The sequence below is a fragment of the Myotis brandtii genome, unplaced genomic scaffold, assembly GCF_000412655.1.
Source record: "Myotis brandtii unplaced genomic scaffold, ASM41265v1 scaffold113, whole genome shotgun sequence".
In the NCBI taxonomy this organism is placed as follows: domain Eukaryota; kingdom Metazoa; phylum Chordata; class Mammalia; order Chiroptera; family Vespertilionidae; genus Myotis; species Myotis brandtii.
The window spans coordinates 548,060-559,724 of NW_005353887.1; the positions used below are offsets into that span (position 1 = coordinate 548,060).

Sequence of the window (11,665 nt, forward strand, 5' to 3'; positions counted from 1 at the left end):
AAACCATCAACAAAACAACAAGAAAGCCCACTGCATGGGAGAACATATTTGAAAATGTTATCAACGATAAGGGTTTAATCTCCAACATTTACAGGGAACTCATACAACTTAACAAAAGGAAGATAAACAACCCAATCAAAAAATGGGCAACGAACCTAAATAGCTACTTTTCGAAAGAAGACAGAAGAAAGGCCAAAAGACATATGAAAACATGTTTAAAGTCACTAATCATCCGAGAGTTGCAAATCAAAACGACAATGCAGTACCATCTCACACCTGTCAGAATGGCTATCATCAACAAATCAACAAATGAAAAGTGCTGGCGAGGATGTGGAGAAAAAGGAACCATCGTGCACTGTTTGCTGGTGGGAATGCAGACTGGTGCAGCCACTGTGGAGAACAGTATGGAGTTTCCTCCAAAAACTAAAAATGGAACTCCCATTTGACCCAGTGATCCCACTTCTAGGAATATATTCTAAGAAACTAGAAACACCAATCAGAAAGGAAAGATGCACCCCTATGTTCATAGCAACACAATTTACAATAGCTAAGATTTGGAAACAGCCAACGTGCCCATCAACTAATGAGTGGATTAAAAAACTGTGGTACATCAACACAATGGACTACTACACTGTGGTAAAAAAGAATGAATTCTTACCATTTGCAACAGCATGGATGAACCTGGAGAGCATAATGCTAAGCGAAATAAGCCAGTCAGAGAAAGATAAATATCACATGATCTCACTCATTTGTGGAATATAATGAACAGCATAAACTGATGAACAAAAACAGATCCAGAGACAGAGAAGCATTGATCAGACTATCAAACCTCAGAGGGAAGGTAGGGGAGGGTCAGGGTGAGGGGGAGAGATCAACTAAACGACTTGTATGCATGCATATAAGCCTAACCAATAATAAATAAATAAATAAATAAATAAATATAAATAGAAGGCAAAATTTAACCCAGAGTTATTGACCTTCTAACTGCAGTTAATTTAAGAAAGAGATGTGCGATCATTTTTGCAACCTAGTTTTGCTATTGAGTAAATATGGTGTTTTGAGATTTGTTATATTGTCAGTGAAAGACTAGAAAGAGAGAAAGTATATAAATGTACTAAGATCCTATACAACAAGAATGATAGCTTAAATATTTCCTGTAGTGTATTTTGGCCCAAGGAAGAGTTGATGGCCCCCAGTCTCCACTCAACCTAAATAAAAAACTAAATGCCACACAAAAGTAATCACAAAAACTTCCCTCATCTTGTATAAACTTAATAACAACTATTTATCAAATATATACTATATTCAAGGGAGTTGGCTATGTTGTGCTGCAATTAAGAGACACAAACACTATGCTAAGGAACTTAAATTCTACCACAGATGAGAGAAATTAAACATTTAATTGCACACACAAACATGTTTGCTTACTCTTCTAATTATAATCATTGCTATGAGAGAGAAATAATAAAAACATTATCAATGAATGACATACCTCTGTCAACATAAATTAGATCATAAGGGAGGATAAAATCAAATTTGGGCCATAGGGTGAAATACAGCTTTTTATACCTTCTGGGAAATTTGATTTTAATTTTAACTTAGCTTCAGAAAGAGATCATCTCTCTCCTTGCTGGACTTTTACTCAGAGAAACATGAGACCAGTATTTCCTCTAGCTATTTCTTTCCCAGCCTAATTAGGACACACAAAAAAAACATGGATAAAAGGCAAAAAAAAAAAAAAAAAAAAAAAAAAAAAAAAAGAAAAGTGAATCCTTAGCTGTATCCAGGGGATTGAGTCAGCCTTGAAACTTGCCTCTGTCCTACAATACATTTCTTTACTATTTATGTGACTTTGAATTGGGTTTTTGTTATTTGCAGTTGAAAGTATCTGCACTGATATAGCCTTGCAGAAGTCATTTAACCTCATGATTTTTTTTCATTTACAAGATGAGCCCCAAGGATATGAAGCTTATTATAAATATCTAACAAGATGATGTTTGTCACTGTTTATTTGCAATCTATAAACTCAAATACATTTTAAAGTCATTATTATGAGCAAAAAATAAAGTAATCAGATTTATGTTCATTCTCACTAAGAATCATTCCTATACAAACTAAAATAGTAAAACTAATCCTGGATACTGTTCTTCATATAGAAGTTTCCAGAAAAGAACTGATTTTTATTTCTTTATGGCAACTAACAACAATATAACTGAACATTTTATGGAAATTTAGTATTTAAAATCATTTCTACACTTATCTTACAAAAGAAAGAGGAAGTCCCTAAAGGGAGAATATGTGAAAATTATGAAATATGCTCCCTAAATAAAGGTGAACAATTTCCCATTATAATGCACGAGCAGTGAGCAGATAAAAGTATTTAGGCCATCATCAACCCCATTTAAATTATTGAACTGGGAAACACGGCATATTGGGAGAACACAGGGTCTAGCATTGAGGTTGGGTACAGAAAAGCAGACTTGAGAGTAGAGAGCAACTAGCCAGCCTGAAGAGCCACAAGCATAGATGTGAAATGAGAGGCAGGAATAAATGAAGTAGAACAATAGGTTGTGGAAAAAGCTCGAGAGGTTAAGAACTTTTTCAATGACATTTTTAAAGAACTTGCTTCAGAGAATTTTCCAGTGGTTCTAATGTCAAGTTTACATTTTATCTTCATAGCTTTGAAAATGAATACTTCTACTTTTAATGTACATTCTATTTATATTGCTCATTAAATTATCCCAATTTGGCCATGGGTGAAAAATAGAATTAGATTTTGATAAATTAATAGCCAATTGCTTTTTTATTTATTAGGGTTTACTTATTAATTAATAAGAGTATTATTATAATAAGGTTAACCTTATAGAGAATATTATTTATTCATTAAAATTCTGAATATTTCCCAATAAATACTTTTTGTTTATCTTTTACTTATCAATAGTTGATAATGCCTCAACCACATTACAGGAAAGGATATTGTTTTCAATATCATAATTTGGGGGGAGGAGAGTAGGATTATTGCTGTTCATATGGAAAATAATACAATAATTAACACTACAAGAATAAGATCTGTGCTTCATGTACTCAAAAGTATAAATCTACTTTTGCCCCACCCTGTATAGCTGGCTGAATATTTTCCATTACTATTATAATGGTTCATGAGGAAGTTTAAAGATATTAGGTAAAATGATAAAAAAAATAAGAACTACCAAAATGTTAGTAAATCTTCCTGAATCAAATACTAACCTAAGCCTGGGGAAAAAAAGGAGTTTCTTAAAAGACCACAACTAAAAGACTGATTGAATGATTGTTCAGCAGTCTGAACTATGGCAAGAAAATTGATCCTAGAGAAAAAAGCAATTACGATTGTTGGCATTTCAGCACTGATAGTGGTCTGTGTGAACCTGTCACTACTCAGAGGAATGAGGAGGTTTTTAGAGATTTTGTAACACAGGCTTTTTTTTTTCAAACCCTGATTATCCAAAAGCATATGAGCATGTTTTAATATAGGACTTATTAGATCTTATATAAATGTCTTAAAGAAAAAAAATGATTGCCAAATATAGATTCATGCTAGGTTGAATTAGTTTTTCTAAAAACTGAAAAGTAGCCTCCTAAAATAAAACAATGACCTATGGGCCTCTAGTAAAATTTTGAATTCTTATCCATTTGTTTCATTATGACTTCTGAGTTTCTTTTTCTCTCTTGCTAATAAAATTCCAGTTATGTTGCTTTCACTTTAATAACAAAGAACATGCATCTTATCAATCATATTTTGTACTCAAACCTTTTTATTCAAACTACTGAGTTATTATCAAATTATTGCCATAATAGAAAGAGATTCAGTATTCACAGCTAGGATTGCTACTTTGGAAATATATACATATTAGTTAAATAAATGAACACAAATCAAATCATTTATTAAACACTTACACAGACTCTAACATAAATGTCTTGGTTCAAGAAAAAGAACTTTTTTCATTACATTCAAGCAAATTCAAGAACTGGTAAGATTTAGGGGATTTCTATGAATAATATAGAGAGAAAATAAACCATACTAGGATGTGACAAAAAATACAACTGTTCCCAAAGGTGGTTCTTTGGAAAGCTTAAAATACTACCCAAGTAATATAGTATTCTCTCAAATTCAACCACATTTTTCTTTCAAAAACCATACATCACTTTGTACCACTAGTAAATATTTCTTATTATGGTGTAGGGAATATATTTGGTATCCTGTATTTGGAGGAAAAATGACTGTGGGAATTATTATAGAGCAGGATGCAGAGTATAATAAATCGATCTGTTAAATTCCTCATTTTGGGGAGGGAATATTGCACATTGCTTAAATAGAGACCTAGTTCAATTCCCAGATCCCCCACTTAAGCTATGTAAGCCTGAGCAAGTTACTTACATTTTATAAGCTTCAGTTTTTTCATCTACAAGATGGAAAAACTCATACTTAATAGTGTTCCATAAACTAATACGTTCAACTTAGGGCTTCTAAGACTTCTCTAAGACCTCCTAAGGCAAAGCTGACTTCTTGAAAGGAAGAAAAATGTGCTTTCTGTACTTGCAGGCAAAAGAAGAGAATAATATGAGGAGTATAAGACTTCTGGGCAGAAAAGGGGTGAAGTAATATTTGAGGAAATAAGAAAGAGCATACAAGATTGGAAAGCTGACCTAAAACAGGTATCATTATGATTTTAAAAAGAGTAAAAAGTCATCTGGAATTGAGAGATACTTGTCTGAGCACAAGACCATGTTAGCTGTATAACAGAAAATAATCCAAGATAGAAGATCCTGGGCTTATAAGGAGAAATAACTTTAAGTTTTTAAAATTTAAAAGTTTTTAACATGAAACAGGAAGGGATGGAGATGTTATAATCAGAGAGATTTGGCATGAATGCTCCTTATATAGGCTGCATGCCACTCAGCTTACCTGCTAAATCATCCACATAAAGTTGTTTTGAAGAGCCAGAAATATATACATTTACACACATAAATAATTATGGTCTTATATTGATTGAATGAAACAATAGTCATTGTATAGTCGTTCTCATGCTGACACTCTCATAGTCACTCTCAGCCTGATCTATTTCCCCTTGGCATAGCCCTGGGAGATCTCAATCCAGAGAATAGGTAAATTTGTTCTTCAAGCAAGAGCAAGATTTAAGAATTGCATATGCAAACGTTAAAGAAGATGCATAGGAAGAGCAGCCTTTAGTCTTTCAATTTCCAATTGTCTTTCAAGGAAGATCAGAAACAACTTTTCCTGCAAGTGTTTGGTTGTTGTTATAACTGTGAAACAGCCCAATTATGTCAGCCTCCTTTCTGTTCTCCTAACAAAGTAATAAAAGCTCTCTTGCTAAAAAGAGCAGAGGGAAGTTAGGAATACTGTATCCTCTGGAGTTTTGTTAGCACAGGATTGCAGCTTGAAAGTAGTTGGTGTTTTCCATGAATAGAAAGGCAAAAGACCAACTACTGGGAACATAGACTTAGGGAAGGAAAGAAAAATATCTATAAGAAGTCAGCCTAGGAACAGCCAGGAATCCCTGGGTTTGGAGAATATCTGTGAATCTGATGTCATTCCCTATTGTTATTTGTCAAAAATATAAAATCTAACTGCATGGAATTCTCATTTCAAAGTGGGATAACAAGGCTTAAGAAGATAACTTTTGTAATTGCTTCCCTCTTTCATATGTCTAAATTGACCAATAAAGCAAAATTGGAGAATGTTGCCCTGTGGCTGATAGTGACAGGAGGTGTGTGGAGAAACCATGCCCATTATAACTTACTAGAGGCCCCGTGCACAAAATTTGTGCATGGGTAGGGCCCCTATACCTGGCCAGCAATCAGGGCTGATCTATGGAGTGACTGTCAGGGCAATTGGGGCCCCTGTTCACACCCGCCTTGGCTGGCCTGGTGGTGCCCACTCGTCAGCCCCAGGCCCCTCCCTCCCCCCGCTGCCACCAGCAGTCGGGGCCTGCAGGCTGGGGGCAGCTCCTGCATTGAGCATCTGCCCCCTGGTGGTCAGTGTGCATTATAGTGACTGGTCATTCTGCTGGTCATTCCACCATTTGGTCGATTTGCATATTAGGGTTTTATTATATAGGATGAGACTTCATAATGCTTAGTCAGATACACATTAAGGGAAAATTTTTTCCAAAGGTTTATGGTTGCTTCAAGGGCATTTTTTCCTAAATTTAATCTCAAACTACTTTAAAAACTATTTTGTTAAGTAGTCATTTCCTATTCTATTTGAGCTTGGGCTATTTTCCATTATTTTAATGATTTACATATACTAAACAACCTTGCCAGAGGAGAACACCAACAGAGCTCAACCACCAATTTAATATATGTTAAATACTTTAAGCTTTATATAGGGTGTCTCAAAAAATGTGTACATACTTTAACAGCTGATAGCTCAATTTTGAAAATAAAATGTATTTTTATAAACACTGCCTTTATAACTTTTCAAAGTGTATGTATGCATTTTGGGGGACAACCTATATATAAACAAGCTATTGCTATCTTATTAAGTTTCATAGATTTTTAAAATCATACCTATTATAGTAAAGATACAATCTTAGGCACTTACAGGAGATTTGAAGTCTTGACAATCAAAATTGTTTTCACTTTTATTTATTGACTAGAGGTCCAGTGCATGAAATTCATGCTCTGGGGGGTGTCCCTCACCCAACCTGCACCCTCTTCAATCTGGGACCCCTCAGGGGATGTCTTACTGCTGGTTTAGGCCCGATTCCATGGGTTTAGGCCCATGGGATCAGGCCTAAACCGGCAGTCGGACATCCCTCTCACAATCCGAGACTGCTGGCTCCCAATCGCTCCCCTGCATGCCTGCCTGATTGCCCCTAACCAGTTCTGCCTGCCAGCCTGATCACCCCCTAACCACTACCCTGCCAGCCTGATCGACGCCTAACTGCTCCCCACCAGCCCGATCATCCCCAACTACCCACCCTGCCAGCCCAATTGCCCCCAACTGCCCTTCCCTGCTGGCCTGGTCACCCCTAACTGCTCTCCCCTGCCAGCCTGGTTGCCCCTAATTGCCCTCCCTTGCAGGCCTGGTCCCCGCCCCCCCACAACTGCCCTCCTATGCTGGCCTGGTCGTCCCTAACTGCCCTCCCCTGCTGTCCTGATTGCCCACAACTGCCCTCCCCTGCTGGCCATCTTGTGGCTGTGGGCACCACCATCTTTGAGGGTGGGGCAGTGAATTAGCATAGTCCCTCCTTATTGGCTGTGGTCACCGCCATCTTTGAGGGTTTGGCAGTCAATTAGCATATTCCCTCCTTATTGGCTGTGGTCACCGCCATCTTTGAGGGTGGGGCAGTCAATTAGCATATTCCCTGCTTATTGGTTGTGGGCACAGCTATCTTTGCAATGGCGTGAAGGTCAATTAGCATATCCCCTCTTTATTAGTTAGGAGGAGAAAGATAGATGGATTTGTTGTTCCACTTATTTATACATTCATTGATTGATTATTATATGGGCCCTAAGGCAGATATTTAAATGTGATTATCCAACTGTAATATTAATTTAGAAGATAGCATTTCTAGAAAAATATTACTAATTTTAACTGTGTTTTAAATTTGTAAAAACTGATCTAACATTTTCACAGAATGAAGCAAAATATATGACAATGCACAAATCAAAATATTTAATAGAAAGTTATGGCATGCAATCAGTCAAGCAATATTAGCTTGAAAAGTTATACAATCCCATTGAAAAGTCTATTTTTCATAAAACTACCTTCCTTCCTCAATTCTTTCTTTCCTACCTTCCTCTTTCTTTCCTTTCCTGCTTTCGTTCCAAGGCTGCATTATATCCCACTGTGTGAATGCCTTACAATTTATCCATCTATTTTCATATTGGACCATGAATCCATTTTTAGTATTTTTCCACTATACACAGTGCTTCAAATAAATAATTATACATATATTATTAACTACTTGTCACTCTATGTCTGTGCAATGGATTTCAAAAAGCGGGTTGCTGGGTCAAAGAGTACATAAATTGTCATTTTAATTGATATTGCCAGAATATTTTGAAAATGATAGTTGTTCTCACCAAAATGTTAATTATTCTCACACACAAAAAAGAAAATGAATACATATAGTAATGGATGAGGAAAGATGTCCTTTCACAATGCATGTTTATCAAATTATTATGATATACACTTTAAATATCTTAGAATTTTATATGGCAATTACATTTCAATAAAGCTAAAAAAAGGTTTTTAAAATTCACATTTTCAACAGTATTGCATTTTCCAATAATTGCAAAATTTCACCAGATGCATTTTTCCTGCATTCAAGCCAACAATTGCAGTTATAGGTTTTAATTTTTTTATGAGTCTAAGAGATATAAATTGATAACTCACTATAAGCTGCCTTCTGACAACTAATAAGTTTAAATATCTTTTCATATTTATTTTCCATTTGAAAACATTCCCTTTGATTTTTTAAGTATTATTTGCTTTGGTTGCTTTGTCTTCTTTTTGGTATTTTTTAAAAGCTCTTTGCATATTATAGATATTAACCTACCTTCTATCCTTTATGTTTCAAATATTCTTCCAAGCACTTCTATTCTCAGAACAGATAGAAATGTGTGAAATAGCACCTCTAAGTCTTGAGCATTCAACAGTACCCTAAACAGAACACCCCTATCTGGCATGAAATTCCCAAAACAGGAGACATAGAATATAATCAATCAAGAAAAAGCTCATGCTTGTTATTTCCTCTATTTGAAAATATGATTAAAAGAAAAGAATGAAATGATAACAGTGCAGAAGGTATTTCAAATCTCTTATTTGTTTTGAGGAGATTCTGTTAGCCTCCCAAAAGGGAGACACAGAACCTTGAATAAAGATACTAACAATCATCTGTGCTAGGAAACCAAGTGGGAATCAGAGGGAAATGCAGAGATTCAGAAGATAAATACAAGCTATAGTGGTATCTGGCCAACCTTGGAAAGCACTGCAGAATTTCCTGAAATCTCTCAAAGGTCCACAAACCCCACACAAGCAGTGACTGGCCTCAGAATGCCCATACCTCTTACTAAGTGGCCCCAATTCTGGCACTAGTAGCATCTGGACTGTTAACCGCATAACCACTCCTAAGCTTCTCTAAGCACAGGCAACAACTAACTGCAGATCACCTTGTAACTCATGCCATGTAGCTCCAGACCATAGACAGCAGCTGACCCTGGCCTGCACATGAGCCCTTCCCAAGAGGCCCCAGAACCAATATAACTGGTGGCCAACTTCAGATCACCCAAGTTGTGCCACAAATGGCATACCCAAAGGGTGAAGTCAGCAAACACCAGAGCCCTGATAAAGCAAATTCTACTCCGTAGGGTCAGCCCCTGAACTATATACAGCTCATCTGCTATGTCATGGCCAATCCTCACAGCCAGTTAGTCTGAGGGTCAATCCCACCCACTGATGTGCCAACAGTAATCATGGCTCAACAAAAATGGAAGGGCACATACAACACACACAAGGGACACACCTGAGACACCTAGGTCACTGTGCAACTGGGCCCACAGGACAGCTATTACATAAGGCCACTCTGCCAAGACTGGGAGATGTAGCAAATCTACTTAATACACTGAAACAAACACAGGGAGGCAACCAAAATGAGAAGACACAGAAATATGTCCCAAATGAAAGAACAGGACAAGACACCAAGTGGAAAAAACAAACAAACAAACAACGAAACAAAATTGAGGCAAACGATCTATCAGATACAGAGTTCAAAACACTGGTTATAAGGATGCTTAATGAACTTAGTGGATAATAGATGAACTCGGGGAGAACTTCAACAAAAAATAGGAAACATAAAAAAGGAGATAAAAAACATAAAGGAAGAACCAGTCAGAAATGAAGAATACAATAATTGAAATAAAGAACATATCAGATGGCATAAACAGCAATTAGATTAAGCAGAGAATTGAATCAGCAATTCGGAAGGCAAGGTAGTGGAAAACACCCAGTAGGAACAATAAAAAGAAAAAAAATAATTTAAAAAATGAGGATGGTTTGAGGGACCTCTAGGACAATATCAAGCATAACAATATTCACATCATACCAGAAAGAGAAGAAAGAGAGCAAAGAACTGGAAACATATTTCAAAAATTAGTGACTAAAAACTTCCCTTACATGGTAAAGACATCTTAGATCAGGAAGTGAAGAGAGTCCTAACAAGAAGAATCCAAAAAGTCCCACACCAAGACACATCATAATTCAAATGCTGAAGGTTAAAGATAAAGACATTCTTGAAAGCAGCAAGAGAAAAGCAGTTCCTACAAGGGAGCTTCTATAAGAATATCAGCTAGCTGAGTTTGCAACAGAAAGTTTACAGGCCAATAGGTATTGGCACAAAATATTCAAAGTGGTGAAAAACAAGGACCTACAACCAAGATCACTCTACCCAGCCTTGCTATCATTTCGAATCAAAGGACAATAGAGTCCCAGACAAGAAAAATATGAATAAGTTCATCAACACCAAACCAGTATTACTACAAATGTTAAAAGGACTTCTTTAAGAAGAAAGGATAAAAAATATGAATAAGAAGATATAGGAAAGAAAATATTTCTCACTGAAAAAGGTAAACCACATAATAAAAACAGTGGATCAACCAATACTAAAGCTACTTACAAAGTTTAAAAGGCAAAAGTAGGAAAATCATGTGTCATTATAACAGTAAATTAAGGGATACTCACAAGCACTCACCACAGAAGTAACAAGTAATGGCAAAAACATAAACATGAAGGGGGTTAGTAAAAATGGTAGTGATTTTACAATGTGTTCCATCTTAAATGGCCATCAATTTAAATAGATTTTAGCTGATATTCATGAGCACATGGTAACCACAAACAAAAAATCTACAATAAACGTACAACAAATAAAGAGAAAGGAATAAAAAACAACACTACAGAAAGTCATCAATATTTAAGAGAAGAGAACAAGAGAATAAGAAAGGAACAGAGAACTACAAACACAATCAGAAAACAATTTATAAAAGAGCAATAACTACAAACATATTAATAATTACTTTAAATGTAAATGGATTAAATGTTCTAATCAAAAGATGAATGGATAAAGAAGTGGCATATATATATACAATGAAATATTACTTGGCCACAAAAAAAGAATAGAACAATATAGATGAAACTAGAGGGTATTATGTTAGTTGAAATACATCAGACAGAGGAATACAAATACTTTATGATTTCACTTATATGTGAAATATAAAAAGCAAAATAAATGAACAAACAAAAAACACTCATAGATACTGAGAAAAAAACTGATGGTTGAGAGGGAGGTTGCGGGGGATGGGTAAAAAAGGTGAAGGGATTAAAAAGTACAAGTTGGCAACTGCAAAATCATCATGGAGATGTAAAGTAGAGCTTAGGGAATATAGTCAATAATATTGTAGTAACTACCGTATTTTTCCATGTATAAGACACTATTTTTTTCTGAAATTGTTAGACTGAAAATTGAGGGGCATCTTATACATGGAAGTCATCCAAGGAGGGAGACACTCGAGTGCATAGCTGCCCATATCTGTCAAACAGACTTCCTCCAATCATGAGCCTTATTGTTACTAACGTCAGCTGATGCCATAATTGGAGGTGGAGGTG

At 35.9% G+C, this 11,665-nt stretch overlaps 1 protein-coding gene and 1 long non-coding RNA gene across 2 annotated transcripts in view; one reads left to right on the forward strand and one right to left on the reverse strand.

Moving 5' to 3' along the window:
* LOC102256539 (serine-rich coiled-coil domain-containing protein 1-like) overlaps positions 1 to 11,665 on the reverse strand; it is a 972,873-nt gene that overhangs the window by 414,227 nt on the left and 546,981 nt on the right. The gene's annotated exons all lie outside the window — the stretch shown is intronic.
* Positions 11,202 to 11,665, forward strand: part of LOC106727812 — a 10,572-nt gene continuing 10,108 nt past the window's right edge. The window contains exon 1 of the long non-coding RNA XR_001364067.1: positions 11,202 to 11,346. This is a non-coding gene — a long non-coding RNA (uncharacterized LOC106727812). The remainder of the gene's footprint in view (positions 11,347 to 11,665) is intronic.